Source organism: Schistocerca gregaria, chromosome 5 (genome assembly GCF_023897955.1).
Source record: "Schistocerca gregaria isolate iqSchGreg1 chromosome 5, iqSchGreg1.2, whole genome shotgun sequence".
Classification (NCBI taxonomy): Eukaryota; Metazoa; Arthropoda; class Insecta; order Orthoptera; family Acrididae; genus Schistocerca; species Schistocerca gregaria.
Genome location: NC_064924.1, coordinates 244631424 through 244652418, shown reverse-complemented (window position 1 = coordinate 244652418; position 20995 = coordinate 244631424). Strand labels below are relative to the sequence as shown.

General features: G+C 49.8%; 16 non-coding genes across 16 annotated transcripts; all 16 read left to right on the top strand.

Moving 5' to 3' along the window:
- Positions 1-985: 985 nt before the first annotated feature.
- On the top strand, positions 986-1104 carry LOC126273682 (5S ribosomal RNA). The gene has a single exon (XR_007549524.1). It is a non-coding gene; the product is annotated as a 5S ribosomal RNA (ribosomal RNA).
- Positions 1105-2251: 1147 nt separating this feature from the next.
- Positions 2252-2370, top strand: LOC126273680 (5S ribosomal RNA). Its single transcript, XR_007549522.1, has one exon. It is a non-coding gene; the product is annotated as a 5S ribosomal RNA (ribosomal RNA).
- Positions 2371-3516: 1146 nt separating this feature from the next.
- Positions 3517-3635, top strand: LOC126273679 (5S ribosomal RNA). The gene has a single exon (XR_007549521.1). It is a non-coding gene; the product is annotated as a 5S ribosomal RNA (ribosomal RNA).
- A 1146-nt stretch (positions 3636-4781) lies between these two features.
- LOC126273678 (5S ribosomal RNA) lies at positions 4782-4900 on the top strand. Its single transcript, XR_007549520.1, has one exon. It is a non-coding gene; the product is annotated as a 5S ribosomal RNA (ribosomal RNA).
- Positions 4901-6047: 1147 nt separating this feature from the next.
- LOC126273677 (5S ribosomal RNA) lies at positions 6048-6166 on the top strand. The gene has a single exon (XR_007549519.1). It is a non-coding gene; the product is annotated as a 5S ribosomal RNA (ribosomal RNA).
- A 1137-nt stretch (positions 6167-7303) lies between these two features.
- On the top strand, positions 7304-7422 carry LOC126273676 (5S ribosomal RNA). Its single transcript, XR_007549518.1, has one exon. It is a non-coding gene; the product is annotated as a 5S ribosomal RNA (ribosomal RNA).
- A 1146-nt stretch (positions 7423-8568) lies between these two features.
- On the top strand, positions 8569-8687 carry LOC126273674 (5S ribosomal RNA). The gene has a single exon (XR_007549517.1). It is a non-coding gene; the product is annotated as a 5S ribosomal RNA (ribosomal RNA).
- A 1146-nt stretch (positions 8688-9833) lies between these two features.
- LOC126273673 (5S ribosomal RNA) lies at positions 9834-9952 on the top strand. Its single transcript, XR_007549516.1, has one exon. It is a non-coding gene; the product is annotated as a 5S ribosomal RNA (ribosomal RNA).
- A 1147-nt stretch (positions 9953-11099) lies between these two features.
- LOC126273672 (5S ribosomal RNA) lies at positions 11100-11218 on the top strand. Its single transcript, XR_007549515.1, has one exon. It is a non-coding gene; the product is annotated as a 5S ribosomal RNA (ribosomal RNA).
- Positions 11219-12365: 1147 nt separating this feature from the next.
- Positions 12366-12484, top strand: LOC126273671 (5S ribosomal RNA). The gene has a single exon (XR_007549514.1). It is a non-coding gene; the product is annotated as a 5S ribosomal RNA (ribosomal RNA).
- Positions 12485-13631: 1147 nt separating this feature from the next.
- LOC126273670 (5S ribosomal RNA) lies at positions 13632-13750 on the top strand. The gene has a single exon (XR_007549513.1). It is a non-coding gene; the product is annotated as a 5S ribosomal RNA (ribosomal RNA).
- Positions 13751-14896: 1146 nt separating this feature from the next.
- On the top strand, positions 14897-15015 carry LOC126273668 (5S ribosomal RNA). The gene has a single exon (XR_007549511.1). It is a non-coding gene; the product is annotated as a 5S ribosomal RNA (ribosomal RNA).
- A 1147-nt stretch (positions 15016-16162) lies between these two features.
- LOC126273667 (5S ribosomal RNA) lies at positions 16163-16281 on the top strand. Its single transcript, XR_007549510.1, has one exon. It is a non-coding gene; the product is annotated as a 5S ribosomal RNA (ribosomal RNA).
- Positions 16282-17427: 1146 nt separating this feature from the next.
- Positions 17428-17546, top strand: LOC126273666 (5S ribosomal RNA). Its single transcript, XR_007549509.1, has one exon. It is a non-coding gene; the product is annotated as a 5S ribosomal RNA (ribosomal RNA).
- Positions 17547-18693: 1147 nt separating this feature from the next.
- On the top strand, positions 18694-18812 carry LOC126273665 (5S ribosomal RNA). The gene has a single exon (XR_007549508.1). It is a non-coding gene; the product is annotated as a 5S ribosomal RNA (ribosomal RNA).
- A 1147-nt stretch (positions 18813-19959) lies between these two features.
- LOC126273942 (5S ribosomal RNA) lies at positions 19960-20078 on the top strand. The gene has a single exon (XR_007549775.1). It is a non-coding gene; the product is annotated as a 5S ribosomal RNA (ribosomal RNA).
- The last annotated feature ends 917 nt before the right edge of the window (positions 20079-20995 follow it).

Here is a 20995-nt window from a genome sequence, read left to right as displayed (position 1 = left end):
AGGAAGAGTGCTAGGAACTCGTTGAAAATAACGAAACACTGCGAATCGACAGATGTGCTCTTAAAATGCGTCAGAGCCTACTGTTTTGTAGGAGCGCTAAATTCCAATTTTGTAGCAGTGCACAACGGCAAATTTGTAAACAAAAATTTACCTTTCGTCGCTACAAGAGATGGATACTTTGCCGAACAGCCTGTGTCTTGTGTGCATGTTTTCGCACCTTTCCACGGCACGGCGCAGCACAGAGCGGCTCTGGTAGCTCCGAACGGCCGCACACGGCGCCTCGGACACGTCGGTTCGGCCCGCGCCCATCTCGCAGACACTTCTCGTACTTGTGCTGTCATATGGACCACGACCCGAGCGGCAGCGAGCGGCAGTCGAGCAAAGTCGGGACAAGTCGGGACGGAAGGGGACAGCCGAGAATGCACCGTGCGAATTACGCAAATATCTGGAAGCGCGACGCGTGTCAGGCAGGTGAGACCGCTTCCCTCTGTCTTCATTTCTTGCTTTCTTGTCACTACCCCTGCCAGCCCTTTTTTCATGCTACCTTTCTCATGTGACATAGATGCTTCCATACTGATTTTAAACTATCGTAAGATACGATATTAAGGAGCTCAATTTGAAAAGAGTGCGCCAAGGAAGACTTCCAAAGAGTCTCTGGAAATAACAAAACAGTGTGAAGTGACAGAAATGTTGTGAAATACGTCAGGGCATATTGTTTTGTAGCAGTGCACAACGGCAAATTTGTAAACAAAAATTTACCTTTCGTCGCTACAAGAGATGGATACTTTGTCGAACAAACGAATGACAGGCGGTGCAACGAGCAGCTGTGTTGTGCGTCTGACCCACGTGGCGGCGCGCCGCACTGCGCGTCGCCTTCGAGGTGGAAGGACGTGCTTTGCGTCAAATGTGCCACCGAAAACGGCGATTGCGTGTGTTGGGAGGAGAGGCGAAGCCTTCTTCTGCCGTGCGGCTACTGTATAAGGACGCCAACGGCCATACCATGTTGAATACACCGGTTCTCGTCCGATCACCGAAGTTAAGCAACATCGGGCCCGGTTAGTACTTGGATGGGTGACCGCCTGGGAACACCGGGTGCTGTTGGCTCCCTCTCTTCTTTTAAATTTTTATGTCACTACACCTGCCAGTCCTCTTTTCATACAAACTCTCAGGTGCGACAAAGATGCTTCCACAAGCATTTTAAACCACTGTATTAAACGTTAGATGTGAAATTACAGCAATGAACTCAGTTTGAACAAGAATGCGCGGAGGAAGAGTGCTAGGAACTCGTTGAAAATAACGAAACACTGCGAATCGACAGATGTGCTCTTAAAATGCGTCAGAGCCTACTGTTTTGTAGGAGCGCTAAATTCCAATTTTGTAGCAGTGCACAACGGCAAATTTGTAAACAAAAATTTACCTTTCGTCGCTACAAGAGATGGATACTTTGCCGAACAGCCTGTGTCTTGTGTGCATGTTTTCGCACCTTTCCACGGCACGGCGCAGCACAGAGCGGCTCTGGTAGCTCCGAACGGCCGCACACGGCGCCTCGGACACGTCGGTTCGGCCCGCGCCCATCTCGCAGACACTTCTCGTACTTGTGCTGTCATATGGACCACGACCCGAGCGGCAGCGAGCGGCAGTCGAGCAAAGTCGGGACAAGTCGGGACGGAAGGGGACAGCCGAGAATGCACCGTGCGAATTACGCAAATATCTGGAAGCGCGACGCGTGTCAGGCAGGTGAGACCGCTTCCCTCTGTCTTCATTTCTTGCTTTCTTGTCACTACCCCTGCCAGCCCTTTTTTCATGCTACCTTTCTCATGTGACATAGATGCTTCCATACTGATTTTAAACTATCGTAAGATACGATATTAAGGAGCTCAATTTGAAAAGAGTGCGCCAAGGAAGACTTCCAAAGAGTCTCTGGAAATAACAAAACAGTGTGAAGTGACAGAAATGTTGTGAAATACGTCAGGGCATATTGTTTTGTAGCAGTGCACAACGGCAAATTTGTAAACAAAAATTTACCTTTCGTCGCTACAAGAGATGGATACTTTGTCGAACAAACGAATGACAGGCGGTGCAACGAGCAGCTGTGTTGTGCGTCTGACCCACGTGGCGGCGCGCCGCACTGCGCGTCGCCTTCGAGGTGGAAGGACGTGCTTTGCGTCAAATGTGCCACCGAAAACGGCGATTGCGTGTGTTGGGAGGAGAGGCGAAGCCTTCTTCTGCCGTGCGGCTACTGTATAAGGACGCCAACGGCCATACCATGTTGAATACACCGGTTCTCGTCCGATCACCGAAGTTAAGCAACATCGGGCCCGGTTAGTACTTGGATGGGTGACCGCCTGGGAACACCGGGTGCTGTTGGCTCCCTCTCTCCTTTTAAATTTTATGTCACTACACCTGCCAGTCCTCTTTTCATACAAACTCTCAGGTGCGACAAAGATGCTTCCACAAGCATTTTAAACCACTGTATTAAACGTAAGATGTGAAATTACAGCAATGAACTCAGTTTGAACAAGAATGCGCGGAGGAAGAGTGCTAGGAACTCGTTGAAAATAACGAAACACTGCGAATCGACAGATGTGCTCTTAAAATGCGTCAGAGCCTACTGTTTTGTAGGAGCGCTAAATTCCAATTTTGTAGCAGTGCACAACGGCAAATTTGTAAACAAAAATTTACCTTTCGTCGCTACAAGAGATGGATACTTTGCCGAACAGCCTGTGTCTTGTGTGCATGTTTTCGCACCTTTCCACGGCACGGCGCAGCACAGAGCGGCTCTGGTAGCTCCGAACGGCCGCACACGGCGCCTCGGACACGTCGGTTCGGCCCGCGCCCATCTCGCAGATGCTTCTCGTACTTGTGCTGTCATATGGACCACGACCCGAGCGGCAGCGAGCGGCAGTCGAGCAAAGTCGGGACAAGTCGGGACGGAAGGGGACAGCCGAGAATGCACCGTGCGAATTACGCAAATATCTGGAAGCGCGACGCGTGTCAGGCAGGTGAGACCGCTTCCCTCTGTCTTCATTTCTTGCTTTCTTGTCACTACCCCTGCCAGCCCTTTTTTCATGCTACCTTTCTCATGTGACATAGATGCTTCCATACTGATTTTAAACTATCGTAAGATACGATATTAAGGAGCTCAATTTGAAAAGAGTGCGCCAAGGAAGACTTCCAAAGAGTCTCTGGAAATAACAAAACAGTGTGAAGTGACAGAAATGTTGTGAAATACGTCAGGGCATATTGTTTTGTAGCAGTGCACAACGGCAAATTTGTAAACAAAAATTTACCTTTCGTCGCTACAAGAGATGGATACTTTGTCGAACAAACGAATGACAGGCGGTGCAACGAGCAGCTGTGTTGTGCGTCTGACCCACGTGGCGGCGCGCCGCACTGCGCGTCGCCTTCGAGGTGGAAGGACGTGCTTTGCGTCAAATGTGCCACCGAAAACGGCGATTGCGTGTGTTGGGAGGAGAGGCGAAGCCTTCTTCTGCCGTGCGGCTACTGTATAAGGACGCCAACGGCCATACCATGTTGAATACACCGGTTCTCGTCCGATCACCGAAGTTAAGCAACATCGGGCCCGGTTAGTACTTGGATGGGTGACCGCCTGGGAACACCGGGTGCTGTTGGCTCCCTCTCTTCTTTTAAATTTTATGTCACTACACCTGCCAGTCCTCTTTTCATACAAACTCTCAGGTGCGACAAAGATGCTTCCACAAGCATTTTAAACCACTGTATTAAACGTAAGATGTGAAATTACAGCAATGAACTCAGTTTGAACAAGAATGCGCGGAGGAAGAGTGCTAGGAACTCGTTGAAAATAACGAAACACTGCGAATCGACAGATGTGCTCTTAAAATGCGTCAGAGCCTACTGTTTTGTAGGAGCGCTAAATTCCAATTTTGTAGCAGTGCACAACGGCAAATTTGTAAACAAAAATTTACCTTTCGTCGCTACAAGAGATGGATACTTTGCCGAACAGCCTGTGTCTTGTGTGCATGTTTTCGCACCTTTCCACGGCACGGCGCAGCACAGAGCGGCTCTGGTAGCTCCGAACGGCCGCACACGGCGCCTCGGACACGTCGGTTCGGCCCGCGCCCATCTCGCAGACACTTCTCGTACTTGTGCTGTCATATGGACCACGACCCGAGCGGCAGCGAGCGGCAGTCGAGCAAAGTCGGGACAAGTCGGGACGGAAGGGGACAGCCGAGAATGCACCGTGCGAATTACGCAAATATCTGGAAGCGCGACGCGTGTCAGGCAGGTGAGACCGCTTCCCTCTGTCTTCATTTCTTGCTTTCTTGTCACTACCCCTGCCAGCCCTTTTTTCATGCTACCTTTCTCATGTGACATAGATGCTTCCATACTGATTTTAAACTATCGTAAGATACGATATTAAGGAGCTCAATTTGAAAAGAGTGCGCCAAGGAAGACTTCCAAAGAGTCTCTGGAAATAACAAAACAGTGTGAAGTGACAGAAATGTTGTGAAATACGTCAGGGCATATTGTTTTGTAGCAGTGCACAACGGCAAATTTGTAAACAAAAATTTACCTTTCGTCGCTACAAGAGATGGATACTTTGTCGAACAAACGAATGACAGGCGGTGCAACGAGCAGCTGTGTTGTGCGTCTGACCCACGTGGCGGCGCGCCGCACTGCGCGTCGCCTTCGAGGTGGAAGGACGTGCTTTGCGTCAAATGTGCCACCGAAAACGGCGATTGCGTGTGTTGGGAGGAGAGGCGAAGCCTTCTTCTGCCGTGCGGCTACTGTATAAGGACGCCAACGGCCATACCATGTTGAATACACCGGTTCTCGTCCGATCACCGAAGTTAAGCAACATCGGGCCCGGTTAGTACTTGGATGGGTGACCGCCTGGGAACACCGGGTGCTGTTGGCTCCCTCTCTTCTTTTAAATTTTTATGTCACTACACCTGCCAGTCCTCTTTTCATACAAACTCTCAGGTGCGACAAAGATGCTTCCACAAGCATTTTAAACCACTGTATTAAACGTTAGATGTGAAATTACAGCAATGAACTCAGTTTGAACAAGAATGCGCGGAGGAAGAGTGCTAGGAACTCGTTGAAAATAACGAAACACTGCGAATCGACAGATGTGCTCTTAAAATGCGTCAGAGCCTACTGTTTTGTAGGAGCGCTAAATTCCAATTTTGTAGCAGTGCACAACGGCAAATTTGTAAACAAAAATTTACCTTTCGTCGCTACAAGAGATGGATACTTTGCCGAACAGCCTGTGTCTTGTGTGCATGTTTTCGCACCTTTCCACGGCACGGCGCAGCACAGAGCGGCTCTGGTAGCTCCGAACGGCCGCACACGGCGCCTCGGACACGTCGGTTCGGCCCGCGCCCATCTCGCAGACACTTCTCGTACTTGTGCTGTCATATGGACCACGACCCGAGCGGCAGCGAGCGGCAGTCGAGCAAAGTCGGGACAAGTCGGGACGGAAGGGGACAGCCGAGAATGCACCGTGCGAATTACGCAAATATCTGGAAGCGCGACGCGTGTCAGGCAGGTGAGACCGCTTCCCTCTGTCTTCATTTCTTGCTTTCTTGTCACTACCCCTGCCAGCCCTTTTTTCATGCTACCTTTCTCATGTGACATAGATGCTTCCATACTGATTTTAAACTATCGTAAGATACGATATTAAGGAGCTCAATTTGAAAAGAGTGCGCCAAGGAAGACTTCCAAAGAGTCTCTGGAAATAACAAAACAGTGTGAAGTGACAGAAATGTTGTGAAATACGTCAGGGCATATTGTTTTGTAGCAGTGCACAACGGCAAATTTGTAAACAAAAATTTACCTTTCGTCGCTACAAGAGATGGATACTTTGTCGAACAAACGAATGACAGGCGGTGCAACGAGCAGCTGTGTTGTGCGTCTGACCCACGTGGCGGCGCGCCGCACTGCGCGTCGCCTTCGAGGTGGAAGGACGTGCTTTGCGTCAAATGTGCCACCGAAAACGGCGATTGCGTGTGTTGGGAGGAGAGGCGAAGCCTTCTTCTGCCGTGCGGCTACTGTATAAGGACGCCAACGGCCATACCATGTTGAATACACCGGTTCTCGTCCGATCACCGAAGTTAAGCAACATCGGGCCCGGTTAGTACTTGGATGGGTGACCGCCTGGGAACACCGGGTGCTGTTGGCTCCCTCTCTTCTTTTAAATTTTTATGTCACTACACCTGCCAGTCCTCTTTTCATACAAACTCTCAGGTGCGACAAAGATGCTTCCACAAGCATTTTAAACCACTGTATTAAACGTAAGATGTGAAATTACAGCAATGAACTCAGTTTGAACAAGAATGCGCGGAGGAAGAGTGCTAGGAACTCGTTGAAAATAACGAAACACTGCGAATCGACAGATGTGCTCTTAAAATGCGTCAGAGCCTACTGTTTTGTAGGAGCGCTAAATTCCAATTTTGTAGCAGTGCACAACGGCAAATTTGTAAACAAAAATTTACCTTTCGTCGCTACAAGAGATGGATACTTTGCCGAACAGCCTGTGTCTTGTGTGCATGTTTTCGCACCTTTCCACGGCACGGCGCAGCACAGAGTGGCTCTGGTAGCTCCGAACGGCCGCACACGGCGCCTCGGACACGTCGGTTCGGCCCGCGCCCATCTCGCAGACGCTTCTCGTACTTGTGCTGTCATATGGACCACGACCCGAGCGGCAGCGAGCGGCAGTCGGGACAAGTCGGGACGGAAGGGGACAGCCGAGAATGCACCGTGCGAATTACGCAAATATCTGGAAGCGCGACGCGTGTCAGGCAGGTGAGACCGCTTCCCTCTGTCTTCATTTCTTGCTTTCTTGTCACTACCCCTGCCAGCCCTTTTTTCATGCTACCTTTCTCATGTGACATAGATGCTTCCATACTGATTTTAAACTATCGTAAGATACGATATTAAGGAGCTCAATTTGAAAAGAGTGCGCCAAGGAAGACTTCCAAAGAGTCTCTGGAAATAACAAAACAGTGTGAAGTGACAGAAATGTTGTGAAATACGTCAGGGCATATTGTTTTGTAGCAGTGCACAACGGCAAATTTGTAAACAAAAATTTACCTTTCGTCGCTACAAGAGATGGATACTTTGTCGAACAAACGAATGACAGGCGGTGCAACGAGCAGCTGTGTTGTGCGTCTGACCCACGTGGCGGCGCGCCGCACTGCGCGTCGCCTTCGAGGTGGAAGGACGTGCTTTGCGTCAATTGTGCCACCGAAAACGGCGATTGCGTGTGTTGGGAGGAGAGGCGAAGCCTTCTTCTGCCGTGCGGCTACTGTATAAGGACGCCAACGGCCATACCATGTTGAATACACCGGTTCTCGTCCGATCACCGAAGTTAAGCAACATCGGGCCCGGTTAGTACTTGGATGGGTGACCGCCTGGGAACACCGGGTGCTGTTGGCTCCCTCTCTTCTTTTAAATTTTATGTCACTACACCTGCCAGTCCTCTTTTCATACAAACTCTCAGGTGCGACAAAGATGCTTCCACAAGCATTTTAAACCACTGTATTAAACGTAAGATGTGAAATTACAGCAATGAACTCAGTTTGAACAAGAATGCGCGGAGGAAGAGTGCTAGGAACTCGTTGAAAATAACGAAACACTGCGAATCGACAGATGTGCTCTTAAAATGCGTCAGAGCCTACTGTTTTGTAGGAGCGCTAAATTCCAATTTTGTAGCAGTGCACAACGGCAAATTTGTAAACAAAAATTTACCTTTCGTCGCTACAAGAGATGGATACTTTGCCGAACAGCCTGTGTCTTGTGTGCATGTTTTCGCACCTTTCCACGGCACGGCGCAGCACAGAGCGGCTCTGGTAGCTCCGAACGGCCGCACACGGCGCCTCGGACACGTCGGTTCGGCCCGCGCCCATCTCGCAGATGCTTCTCGTACTTGTGCTGTCATATGGACCACGACCCGAGCGGCAGCGAGCGGCAGTCGAGCAAAGTCGGGACAAGTCGGGACGGAAGGGGACAGCCGAGAATGCACCGTGCGAATTACGCAAATATCTGGAAGCGCGACGCGTGTCAGGCAGGTGAGACCGCTTCCCTCTGTCTTCATTTCTTGCTTTCTTGTCACTACCCCTGCCAGCCCTTTTTTCATGCTACCTTTCTCATGTGACATAGATGCTTCCATACTGATTTTAAACTATCGTAAGATACGATATTAAGGAGCTCAATTTGAAAAGAGTGCGCCAAGGAAGACTTCCAAAGAGTCTCTGGAAATAACAAAACAGTGTGAAGTGACAGAAATGTTGTGAAATACGTCAGGGCATATTGTTTTGTAGCAGTGCACAACGGCAAATTTGTAAACAAAAATTTACCTTTCGTCGCTACAAGAGATGGATACTTTGTCGAACAAACGAATGACAGGCGGTGCAACGAGCAGCTGTGTTGTGCGTCTGACCCACGTGGCGGCGCGCCGCACTGCGCGTCGCCTTCGAGGTGGAAGGACGTGCTTTGCGTCAAATGTGCCACCGAAAACGGCGATTGCGTGTGTTGGGAGGAGAGGCGAAGCCTTCTTCTGCCGTGCGACTACTGTATAAGGACGCCAACGGCCATACCATGTTGAATACACCGGTTCTCGTCCGATCACCGAAGTTAAGCAACATCGGGCCCGGTTAGTACTTGGATGGGTGACCGCCTGGGAACACCGGGTGCTGTTGGCTCCCTCTCTTCTTTTAAATTTTATGTCACTACACCTGCCAGTCCTCTTTTCATACAAACTCTCAGGTGCGACAAAGATGCTTCCACAAGCATTTTAAACCACTGTATTAAACGTAAGATGTGAAATTACAGCAATGAACTCAGTTTGAACAAGAATGCGCGGAGGAAGAGTGCTAGGAACTCGTTGAAAATAACGAAACACTGCGAATCGACAGATGTGCTCTTAAAATGCGTCAGAGCCTACTGTTTTGTAGGAGCGCTAAATTCCAATTTTGTAGCAGTGCACAACGGCAAATTTGTAAACAAAAATTTACCTTTCGTCGCTACAAGAGATGGATACTTTGCCGAACAGCCTGTGTCTTGTGTGCATGTTTTCGCACCTTTCCACGGCACGGCGCAGCACAGAGCGGCTCTGGTAGCTCCGAACGGCCGCACACGGCGCCTCGGACACGTCGGTTCGGCCCGCGCCCATCTCGCAGACACTTCTCGTACTTGTGCTGTCATATGGACCACGACCCGAGCGGCAGCGAGCGGCAGTCGAGCAAAGTCGGGACAAGTCGGGACGGAAGGGGACAGCCGAGAATGCACCGTGCGAATTACGCAAATATCTGGAAGCGCGACGCGTGTCAGGCAGGTGAGACCGCTTCCCTCTGTCTTCATTTCTTGCTTTCTTGTCACTACCCCTGCCAGCCCTTTTTTCATGCTACCTTTCTCATGTGACATAGATGCTTCCATACTGATTTTAAACTATCGTAAGATACGATATTAAGGAGCTCAATTTGAAAAGAGTGCGCCAAGGAAGACTTCCAAAGAGTCTCTGGAAATAACAAAACAGTGTGAAGTGACAGAAATGTTGTGAAATACGTCAGGGCATATTGTTTTGTAGCAGTGCACAACGGCAAATTTGTAAACAAAAATTTACCTTTCGTCGCTACAAGAGATGGATACTTTGTCGAACAAACGAATGACAGGCGGTGCAACGAGCAGCTGTGTTGTGCGTCTGACCCACGTGGCGGCGCGCCGCACTGCGCGTCGCCTTCGAGGTGGAAGGACGTGCTTTGCGTCAAATGTGCCACCGAAAACGGCGATTGCGTGTGTTGGGAGGAGAGGCGAAGCCTTCTTCTGCCGTGCGGCTACTGTATAAGGACGCCAACGGCCATACCATGTTGAATACACCGGTTCTCGTCCGATCACCGAAGTTAAGCAACATCGGGCCCGGTTAGTACTTGGATGGGTGACCGCCTGGGAACACCGGGTGCTGTTGGCTCCCTCTCTTCTTTTAAATTTTTATGTCACTACACCTGCCAGTCCTCTTTTCATACAAACTCTCAGGTGCGACAAAGATGCTTCCACAAGCATTTTAAACCACTGTATTAAACGTTAGATGTGAAATTACAGCAATGAACTCAGTTTGAACAAGAATGCGCGGAGGAAGAGTGCTAGGAACTCGTTGAAAATAACGAAACACTGCGAATCGACAGATGTGCTCTTAAAATGCGTCAGAGCCTACTGTTTTGTAGGAGCGCTAAATTCCAATTTTGTAGCAGTGCACAACGGCAAATTTGTAAACAAAAATTTACCTTTCGTCGCTACAAGAGATGGATACTTTGCCGAACAGCCTGTGTCTTGTGTGCATGTTTTCGCACCTTTCCACGGCACGGCGCAGCACAGAGCGGCTCTGGTAGCTCCGAACGGCCGCACACGGCGCCTCGGACACGTCGGTTCGGCCCGCGCCCATCTCGCAGACACTTCTCGTACTTGTGCTGTCATATGGACCACGACCCGAGCGGCAGCGAGCGGCAGTCGAGCAAAGTCGGGACAAGTCGGGACGGAAGGGGACAGCCGAGAATGCACCGTGCGAATTACGCAAATATCTGGAAGCGCGACGCGTGTCAGGCAGGTGAGACCGCTTCCCTCTGTCTTCATTTCTTGCTTTCTTGTCACTACCCCTGCCAGCCCTTTTTTCATGCTACCTTTCTCATGTGACATAGATGCTTCCATACTGATTTTAAACTATCGTAAGATACGATATTAAGGAGCTCAATTTGAAAAGAGTGCGCCAAGGAAGACTTCCAAAGAGTCTCTGGAAATAACAAAACAGTGTGAAGTGACAGAAATGTTGTGAAATACGTCAGGGCATATTGTTTTGTAGCAGTGCACAACGGCAAATTTGTAAACAAAAATTTACCTTTCGTCGCTACAAGAGATGGATACTTTGTCGAACAAACGAATGACAGGCGGTGCAACGAGCAGCTGTGTTGTGCGTCTGACCCACGTGGCGGCGCGCCGCACTGCGCGTCGCCTTCGAGGTGGAAGGACGTGCTTTGCGTCAAATGTGCCACCGAAAACGGCGATTGCGTGTGTTGGGAGGAGAGGCGAAGCCTTCTTCTGCCGTGCGGCTACTGTATAAGGACGCCAACGGCCATACCATGTTGAATACACCGGTTCTCGTCCGATCACCGAAGTTAAGCAACATCGGGCCCGGTTAGTACTTGGATGGGTGACCGCCTGGGAACACCGGGTGCTGTTGGCTCCCTCTCTTCTTTTAAATTTTTATGTCACTACACCTGCCAGTCCTCTTTTCATACAAACTCTCAGGTGCGACAAAGATGCTTCCACAAGCATTTTTAACCACTGTATTAAACGTTAGATGTGAAATTACAGCAATGAACTCAGTTTGAACAAGAATGCGCGGAGGAAGAGTGCTAGGAACTCGTTGAAAATAACGAAACACTGCGAATCGACAGATGTGCTCTTAAAATGCGTCAGAGCCTACTGTTTTGTAGGAGCGCTAAATTCCAATTTTGTAGCAGTGCACAACGGCAAATTTGTAAACAAAACTTTACCTTTCGTCGCTACAAGAGATGGATACTTTGCCGAACAGCCTGTGTCTTGTGTGCATGTTTTCGCACCTTTCCACGGCACGGCGCAGCACAGAGTGGCTCTGGTAGCTCCGAACGGCCGCACACGGCGCCTCGGACACGTCGGTTCGGCCCGCGCCCATCTCGCAGACACTTCTCGTACTTGTGCTGTCATATGGACCACGACCCGAGCGGCAGCGAGCGGCAGTCGAGCAAAGTCGGGACAAGTCGGGACGGAAGGGGACAGCCGAGAATGCACCGTGCGAATTACGCAAATATCTGGAAGCGCGACGCGTGTCAGGCAGGTGAGACCGCTTCCCTCTGTCTTCATTTCTTGCTTTCTTGTCACTACCCCTGCCAGCCCTTTTTTCATGCTACCTTTCTCATGTGACATAGATGCTTCCATACTGATTTTAAACTATCGTAAGATACGATATTAAGGAGCTCAATTTGAAAAGAGTGCGCCAAGGAAGACTTCCAAAGAGTCTCTGGAAATAACAAAACAGTGTGAAGTGACAGAAATGTTGTGAAATACGTCAGGGCATATTGTTTTGTAGCAGTGCACAACGGCAAATTTGTAAACAAAAATTTACCTTTCGTCGCTACAAGAGATGGATACTTTGTCGAACAAACGAATGACAGGCGGTGCAACGAGCAGCTGTGTTGTGCGTCTGACCCACGTGGCGGCGCGCCGCACTGCGCGTCGCCTTCGAGGTGGAAGGACGTGCTTTGCGTCAAATGTGCCACCGAAAACGGCGATTGCGTGTGTTGGGAGGAGAGGCGAAGCCTTCTTCTGCCGTGCGGCTACTGTATAAGGACGCCAACGGCCATACCATGTTGAATACACCGGTTCTCGTCCGATCACCGAAGTTAAGCAACATCGGGCCCGGTTAGTACTTGGATGGGTGACCGCCTGGGAACACCGGGTGCTGTTGGCTCCCTCTCTTCTTTTAAATTTTTATGTCACTACACCTGCCAGTCCTCTTTTCATACAAACTCTCAGGTGCGACAAAGATGCTTCCACAAGCATTTTAAACCACTGTATTAAACGTTAGATGTGAAATTACAGCAATGAACTCAGTTTGAACAAGAATGCGCGGAGGAAGAGTGCTAGGAACTCGTTGAAAATAACGAAACACTGCGAATCGACAGATGTGCTCTTAAAATGCGTCAGAGCCTACTGTTTTGTAGGAGCGCTAAATTCCAATTTTGTAGCAGTGCACAACGGCAAATTTGTAAACAAAAATTTACCTTTCGTCGCTACAAGAGATGGATACTTTGCCGAACAGCCTGTGTCTTGTGTGCATGTTTTCGCACCTTTCCACGGCACGGCGCAGCACAGAGTGGCTCTGGTAGCTCCGAACGGCCGCACACGGCGCCTCGGACACGTCGGTTCGGCCCGCGCCCATCTCGCAGATGCTTCTCGTACTTGTGCTGTCATATGGACCACGACCCGAGCGGCAGCGAGCGGCAGTCGAGCAAAGTCGGGACAAGTCGGGACGGAAGGGGACAGCCGAGAATGCACCGTGCGAATTACGCAAATATCTGGAAGCGCGACGCGTGTCAGGCAGGTGAGACCGCTTCCCTCTGTCTTCATTTCTTGCTTTCTTGTCACTACCCCTGCCAGCCCTTTTTTCATGCTACCTTTCTCATGTGACATAGATGCTTCCATACTGATTTTAAACTATCGTAAGATACGATATTAAGGAGCTCAATTTGAAAAGAGTGCGCCAAGGAAGACTTCCAAAGAGTCTCTGGAAATAACAAAACAGTGTGAAGTGACAGAAATGTTGTGAAATACGTCAGGGCATATTGTTTTGTAGCAGTGCACAACGGCAAATTTGTAAACAAAAATTTACCTTTCGTCGCTACAAGAGATGGATACTTTGTCGAACAAACGAATGACAGGCGGTGCAACGAGCAGCTGTGTTGTGCGTCTGACCCACGTGGCGGCGCGCCGCACTGCGCGTCGCCTTCGAGGTGGAAGGACGTGCTTTGCGTCAAATGTGCCACCGAAAACGGCGATTGCGTGTGTTGGGAGGAGAGGCGAAGCCTTCTTCTGCCGTGCGGCTACTGTATAAGGACGCCAACGGCCATACCATGTTGAATACACCGGTTCTCGTCCGATCACCGAAGTTAAGCAACATCGGGCCCGGTTAGTACTTGGATGGGTGACCGCCTGGGAACACCGGGTGCTGTTGGCTCCCTCTCTTCTTTTAAATTTTATGTCACTACACCTGCCAGTCCTCTTTTCATACAAACTCTCAGGTGCGACAAAGATGCTTCCACAAGCATTTTAAACCACTGTATTAAACGTAAGATGTGAAATTACAGCAATGAACTCAGTTTGAACAAGAATGCGCGGAGGAAGAGTGCTAGGAACTCGTTGAAAATAACGAAACACTGCGAATCGACAGATGTGCTCTTAAAATGCGTCAGAGCCTACTGTTTTGTAGGAGCGCTAAATTCCAATTTTGTAGCAGTGCACAACGGCAAATTTGTAAACAAAAATTTACCTTTCGTCGCTACAAGAGATGGATACTTTGCCGAACAGCCTGTGTCTTGTGTGCATGTTTTCGCACCTTTCCACGGCACGGCGCAGCACAGAGCGGCTCTGGTAGCTCCGAACGGCCGCACACGGCGCCTCGGACACGTCGGTTCGGCCCGCGCCCATCTCGCAGACACTTCTCGTACTTGTGCTGTCATATGGACCACGACCCGAGCGGCAGCGAGCGGCAGTCGAGCAAAGTCGGGACAAGTTGGGACGGAAGGGGACAGCCGAGAATGCACCGTGCGAATTACGCAAATATCTGGAAGCGCGACGCGTGTCAGGCAGGTGAGACCGCTTCCCTCTGTCTTCATTTCTTGCTTTCTTGTCACTACCCCTGCCAGCCCTTTTTTCATGCTACCTTTCTCATGTGACATAGATGCTTCCATACTGATTTTAAACTATCGTAAGATACGATATTAAGGAGCTCAATTTGAAAAGAGTGCGCCAAGGAAGACTTCCAAAGAGTCTCTGGAAATAACAAAACAGTGTGAAGTGACAGAAATGTTGTGAAATACGTCAGGGCATATTGTTTTGTAGCAGTGCACAACGGCAAATTTGTAAACAAAAATTTACCTTTCGTCGCTACAAGAGATGGATACTTTGTCGAACAAACGAATGACAGGCGGTGCAACGAGCAGCTGTGTTGTGCGTCTGACCCACGTGGCGGCGCGCCGCACTGCGCGTCGCCTTCGAGGTGGAAGGACGTGCTTTGCGTCAAATGTGCCACCGAAAACGGCGATTGCGTGTGTTGGGAGGAGAGGCGAAGCCTTCTTCTGCCGTGCGGCTACTGTATAAGGACGCCAACGGCCATACCATGTTGAATACACCGGTTCTCGTCCGATCACCGAAGTTAAGCAACATCGGGCCCGGTTAGTACTTGGATGGGTGACCGCCTGGGAACACCGGGTGCTGTTGGCTCCCTCTCTTCTTTTAAATTTTTATGTCACTACACCTGCCAGTCCTCTTTTCATACAAACTCTCAGGTGCGACAAAGATGCTTCCACAAGCATTTTAAACCACTGTATTAAACGTTAGATGTGAAATTACAGCAATGAACTCAGTTTGAACAAGAATGCGCGGAGGAAGAGTGCTAGGAACTCGTTGAAAATAACGAAACACTGCGAATCGACAGATGTGCTCTTAAAATGCGTCAGAGCCTACTGTTTTGTAGGAGCGCTAAATTCCAATTTTGTAGCAGTGCACAACGGCAAATTTGTAAACAAAAATTTACCTTTCGTCGCTACAAGAGATGGATACTTTGCCGAACAGCCTGTGTCTTGTGTGCATGTTTTCGCACCTTTCCACGGCACGGCGCAGCACAGAGTGGCTCTGGTAGCTCCGAACGGCCGCACACGGCGCCTCGGACACGTCGGTTCGGCCCGCGCCCATCTCGCAGATGCTTCTCGTACTTGTGCTGTCATATGGACCACGACCCGAGCGGCAGCGAGCGGCAGTCGAGCAAAGTCGGGACAAGTCGGGACGGAAGGGGACAGCCGAGAATGCACCGTGCGAATTACGCAAATATCTGGAAGCGCGACGCGTGTCAGGCAGGTGAGACCGCTTCCCTCTGTCTTCATTTCTTGCTTTCTTGTCACTACCCCTGCCAGCCCTTTTTTCATGCTACCTTTCTCATGTGACATAGATGCTTCCATACTGATTTTAAACTATCGTAAGATACGATATTAAGGAGCTCAATTTGAAAAGAGTGCGCCAAGGAAGACTTCCAAAGAGTCTCTGGAAATAACAAAACAGTGTGAAGTGACAGAAATGTTGTGAAATACGTCAGGGCATATTGTTTTGTAGCAGTGCACAACGGCAAATTTGTAAACAAAAATTTACCTTTCGTCGCTACAAGAGATGGATACTTTGTCGAACAAACGAATGACAGGCGGTGCAACGAGCAGCTGTGTTGTGCGTCTGACCCACGTGGCGGCGCGCCGCACTGCGCGTCGCCTTCGAGGTGGAAGGACGTGCTTTGCGTCAAATGTGCCACCGAAAACGGCGATTGCGTGTGTTGGGAGGAGAGGCGAAGCCTTCTTCTGCCGTGCGGCTACTGTATAAGGACGCCAACGGCCATACCATGTTGAATACACCGGTTCTCGTCCGATCACCGAAGTTAAGCAACATCGGGCCCGGTTAGTACTTGGATGGGTGACCGCCTGGGAACACCGGGTGCTGTTGGCTCCCTCTCTTCTTTTAAATTTTATGTCACTACACCTGCCAGTCCTCTTTTCATACAAACTCTCAGGTGCGACAAAGATGCTTCCACAAGCATTTTAAACCACTGTATTAAACGTAAGATGTGAAATTACAGCAATGAACTCAGTTTGAACAAGAATGCGCGGAGGAAGAGTGCTAGGAACTCGTTGAAAATAACGAAACACTGCGAATCGACAGATGTGCTCTTAAAATGCGTCAGAGCCTACTGTTTTGTAGGAGCGCTAAATTCCAATTTTGTAGCAGTGCACAACGGCAAATTTGTAAACAAAAATTTACCTTTCGTCGCTACAAGAGATGGATACTTTGCCGAACAGCCTGTGTCTTGTGTGCATGTTTTCGCACCTTTCCACGGCACGGCGCAGCACAGAGCGGCTCTGGTAGCTCCGAACGGCCGCACACGGCGCCTCGGACACGTCGGTTCGGCCCGCGCCCATCTCGCAGACACTTCTCGTACTTGTGCTGTCATATGGACCACGACCCGAGCGGCAGCGAGCGGCAGTCGAGCAAAGTCGGGACAAGTTGGGACGGAAGGGGACAGCCGAGAATGCACCGTGCGAATTACGCAAATATCTGGAAGCGCGACGCGTGTCAGGCAGGTGAGACCGCTTCCCTCTGTCTTCATTTCTTGCTTTCTTGTCACTACCCCTGCCAGCCCTTTTTTCATGCTACCTTTCTCATGTGACATAGATGCTTCCATACTGATTTTAAACTATCGTAAGATACGATATTAAGGAGCTCAATTTGAAAAGAGTGCGCCAAGGAAGACTTCCAAAGAGTCTCTGGAAATAACAAAACAGTGTGAAGTGACAGAAATGTTGTGAAATACGTCAGGGCATATTGTTTTGTAGCAGTGCACAACGGCAAATTTGTAAACAAAAATTTACCTTTCGTCGCTACAAGAGATGGATACTTTGTCGAACAAACGAATGACAGGCGGTGCAACGAGCAGCTGTGTTGTGCGTCTGACCCACGTGGCGGCGCGCCGCACTGCGCGTCGCCTTCGAGGTGGAAGGACGTGCTTTGCGTCAAATGTGCCACCGAAAACGGCGATTGCGTGTGTTGGGAGGAGAGGCGAAGCCTTCTTCTGCCGTGCGGCTACTGTATAAGGACGCCAACGGCCATACCATGTTGAATACACCGGTTCTCGTCCGATCACCGAAGTTAAGCAACATCGGGCCCGGTTAGTACTTGGATGGGTGACCGCCTGGGAACACCGGGTGCTGTTGGCTCCCTCTCTTCTTTTAAATTTTTATGTCACTACACCTGCCAGTCCTCTTTTCATACAAACTCTCAGGTGCGACAAAGATGCTTCCACAAGCATTTTAAACCACTGTATTAAACGTTAGATGTGAAATTACAGCAATGAACTCAGTTTGAACAAGAATGCGCGGAGGAAGAGTGCTAGGAACTCGTTGAAAATAACGAAACACTGCGAATCGACAGATGTGCTCTTAAAATGCGTCAGAGCCTACTGTTTTGTAGGAGCGCTAAATTCCAATTTTGTAGCAGTGCACAACGGCAAATTTGTAAACAAAAATTTACCTTTCGTCGCTACAAGAGATGGATACTTTGCCGAACAGCCTGTGTCTTGTGTGCATGTTTTCGCACCTTTCCACGGCACGGCGCAGCACAGAGTGGCTCTGGTAGCTCCGAACGGCCGCACACGGCGCCTCGGACACGTCGGTTCGGCCCGCGCCCATCTCGCAGATGCTTCTCGTACTTGTGCTGTCATATGGACCACGACCCGAGCGGCAGCGAGCGGCAGTCGAGCAAAGTCGGGACAAGTCGGGACGGAAGGGGACAGCCGAGAATGCACCGTGCGAATTACGCAAATATCTGGAAGCGCGACGCGTGTCAGGCAGGTGAGACCGCTTCCCTCTGTCTTCATTTCTTGCTTTCTTGTCACTACCCCTGCCAGCCCTTTTTTCATGCTACCTTTCTCATGTGACATAGATGCTTCCATACTGATTTTAAACTATCGTAAGATACGATATTAAGGAGCTCAATTTGAAAAGAGTGCGCCAAGGAAGACTTCCAAAGAGTCTCTGGAAATAACAAAACAGTGTGAAGTGACAGAAATGTTGTGAAATACGTCAGGGCATATTGTTTTGTAGCAGTGCACAACGGCAAATTTGTAAACAAAAATTTACCTTTCGTCGCTACAAGAGATGGATACTTTGTCGAACAAACGAATGACAGGCGGTGCAACGAGCAGCTGTGTTGTGCGTCTGACCCACGTGGCGGCGCGCCGCACTGCGCGTCGCCTTCGAGGTGGAAGGACGTGCTTTGCGTCAAATGTGCCACCGAAAACGGCGATTGCGTGTGTTGGGAGGAGAGGCGAAGCCTTCTTCTGCCGTGCGGCTACTGTATAAGGACGCCAACGGCCATACCATGTTGAATACACCGGTTCTCGTCCGATCACCGAAGTTAAGCAACATCGGGCCCGGTTAGTACTTGGATGGGTGACCGCCTGGGAACACCGGGTGCTGTTGGCTCCCTCTCTTCTTTTAAATTTTTATGTCACTACACCTGCCAGTCCTCTTTTCATACAAACTCTCAGGTGCGACAAAGATGCTTCCACAAGCATTTTAAACCACTGTATTAAACGTTAGATGTGAAATTACAGCAATGAACTCAGTTTGAACAAGAATGCGCGGAGGAAGAGTGCTAGGAACTCGTTGAAAATAACGAAACACTGCGAATCGACAGATGTGCTCTTAAAATGCGTCAGAGCCTACTGTTTTGTAGGAGCGCTAAATTCCAATTTTGTAGCAGTGCACAACGGCAAATTTGTAAACAAAAATTTACCTTTCGTCGCTACAAGAGATGGATACTTTGCCGAACAGCCTGTGTCTTGTGTGCATGTTTTCGCACCTTTCCACGGCACGGCGCAGCACAGAGTGGCTCTGGTAGCTCCGAACGGCCGCACACGGCGCCTCGGACACGTCGGTTCGGCCCGCGCCCATCTCGCAGATGCTTCTCGTACTTGTGCTGTCATATGGACCACGACCCGAGCGGCAGCGAGCGGCAGTCGAGCAAAGTCGGGACAAGTCGGGACGGAAGGGGACAGCCGAGAATGCACCGTGCGAATTACGCAAATATCTGGAAGCGCGACGCGTGTCAGGCAGGTGAGACCGCTTCCCTCTGTCTTCATTTCTTGCTTTCTTGTCACTACCCCTGCCAGCCCTTTTTTCATGCTACCTTTCTCATGTGACATAGATGCTTCCATACTGATTTTAAACTATCGTAAGATACGATATTAAGGAGCTCAATTTGAAAAGAGTGCGCCAAGGAAGACTTCCAAAGAGTCTCTGGAAATAACAAAACAGTGTGAAGTGACAGAAATGTTGTGAAATACGTCAGGGCATATTGTTTTGTAGCAGTGCACAACGGCAAATTTGTAAACAAAAATTTACCTTTCGTCGCTACAAGAGATGGATACTTTGTCGAACAAACGAATGACAGGCGGTGCAACGAGCAGCTGTGTTGTGCGTCTGACCCACGTGGCGGCGCGCCGCACTGCGCGTCGCCTTCGAGGTGGAAGGACGTGCTTTGCGTCAAATGTGCCACCGAAAACGGCGATTGCGTGTGTTGGGAGGAGAGGCGAAGCCTTCTTCTGCCGTGCGGCTACTGTATAAGGACGCCAACGGCCATACCATGTTGAATACACCGGTTCTCGTCCGATCACCGAAGTCAAGCAACATCGGGCCCGGTTAGTACTTGGATGGGTGACCGCCTGGGAACACCGGGTGCTGTTGGCTCCCTCTCTTCTTTTAAATTTTATGTCACTACACCTGCCAGTCCTCTTTTCATACAAACTCTCAGGTGCGACAAAGATGCTTCCACAAGCATTTTAAACCACTGTATTAAACGTAAGATGTGAAATTACAGCAATGAACTCAGTTTGAACAAGAATGCGCGGAGGCAGAGTGCTAGGAACTCGTTGAAAATAACGAAACACTGCGAATCGACAGATGTGCTCTTAAAATGCGTCAGAGCCTACTGTTTTGTAGGAGCGCTAAATTCCAATTTTGTAGCAGTGCACAACGGCAAATTTGTAAACAAAAATTTACCTTTCGTCGCTACAAGAGATGGATACTTTGCCGAACAGCCTGTGTCTTGTGTGCATGTTTTCGCACCTTTCCACGGCACGGCGCAGCACAGAGCGGCTCTGGTAGCTCCGAACGGCCGCACACGGCGCCTCGGACACGTCGGTTCGGCCCGCGCCCATCTCGCAGATGCTTCTCGTACTTGTGCTGTCATATGGACCACGACCCGAGCGGCAGCGAGCGGCAGTCGAGCAAAGTCGGGACAAGTCGGGACGGAAGGGGACAGCCGAGAATGCACCGTGCGAATTACGCAAATATCTGGAAGCGCGACGCGTGTCAGGCAGGTGAGACCGCTTCCCTCTGTCTTCATTTCTTGCTTTCTTGTCACTACCCCTGCCAGCCCTTTTTTCATGCTACCTTTCTCATGTGACATAGATGCTTCCATACTGATTTTAAACTATCGTAAGATACGATATTAAGGAGCTCAATTTGAAAAGAGTGCGCCAAGGAAGACTTCCAAAGAGTCTCTGGAAATAACAAAACAGTGTGAAGTGACAGAAATGTTGTGAAATACGTCAGGGCATATTGTTTTGTAGCAGTGCACAACGGCAAATTTGTAAACAAAAATT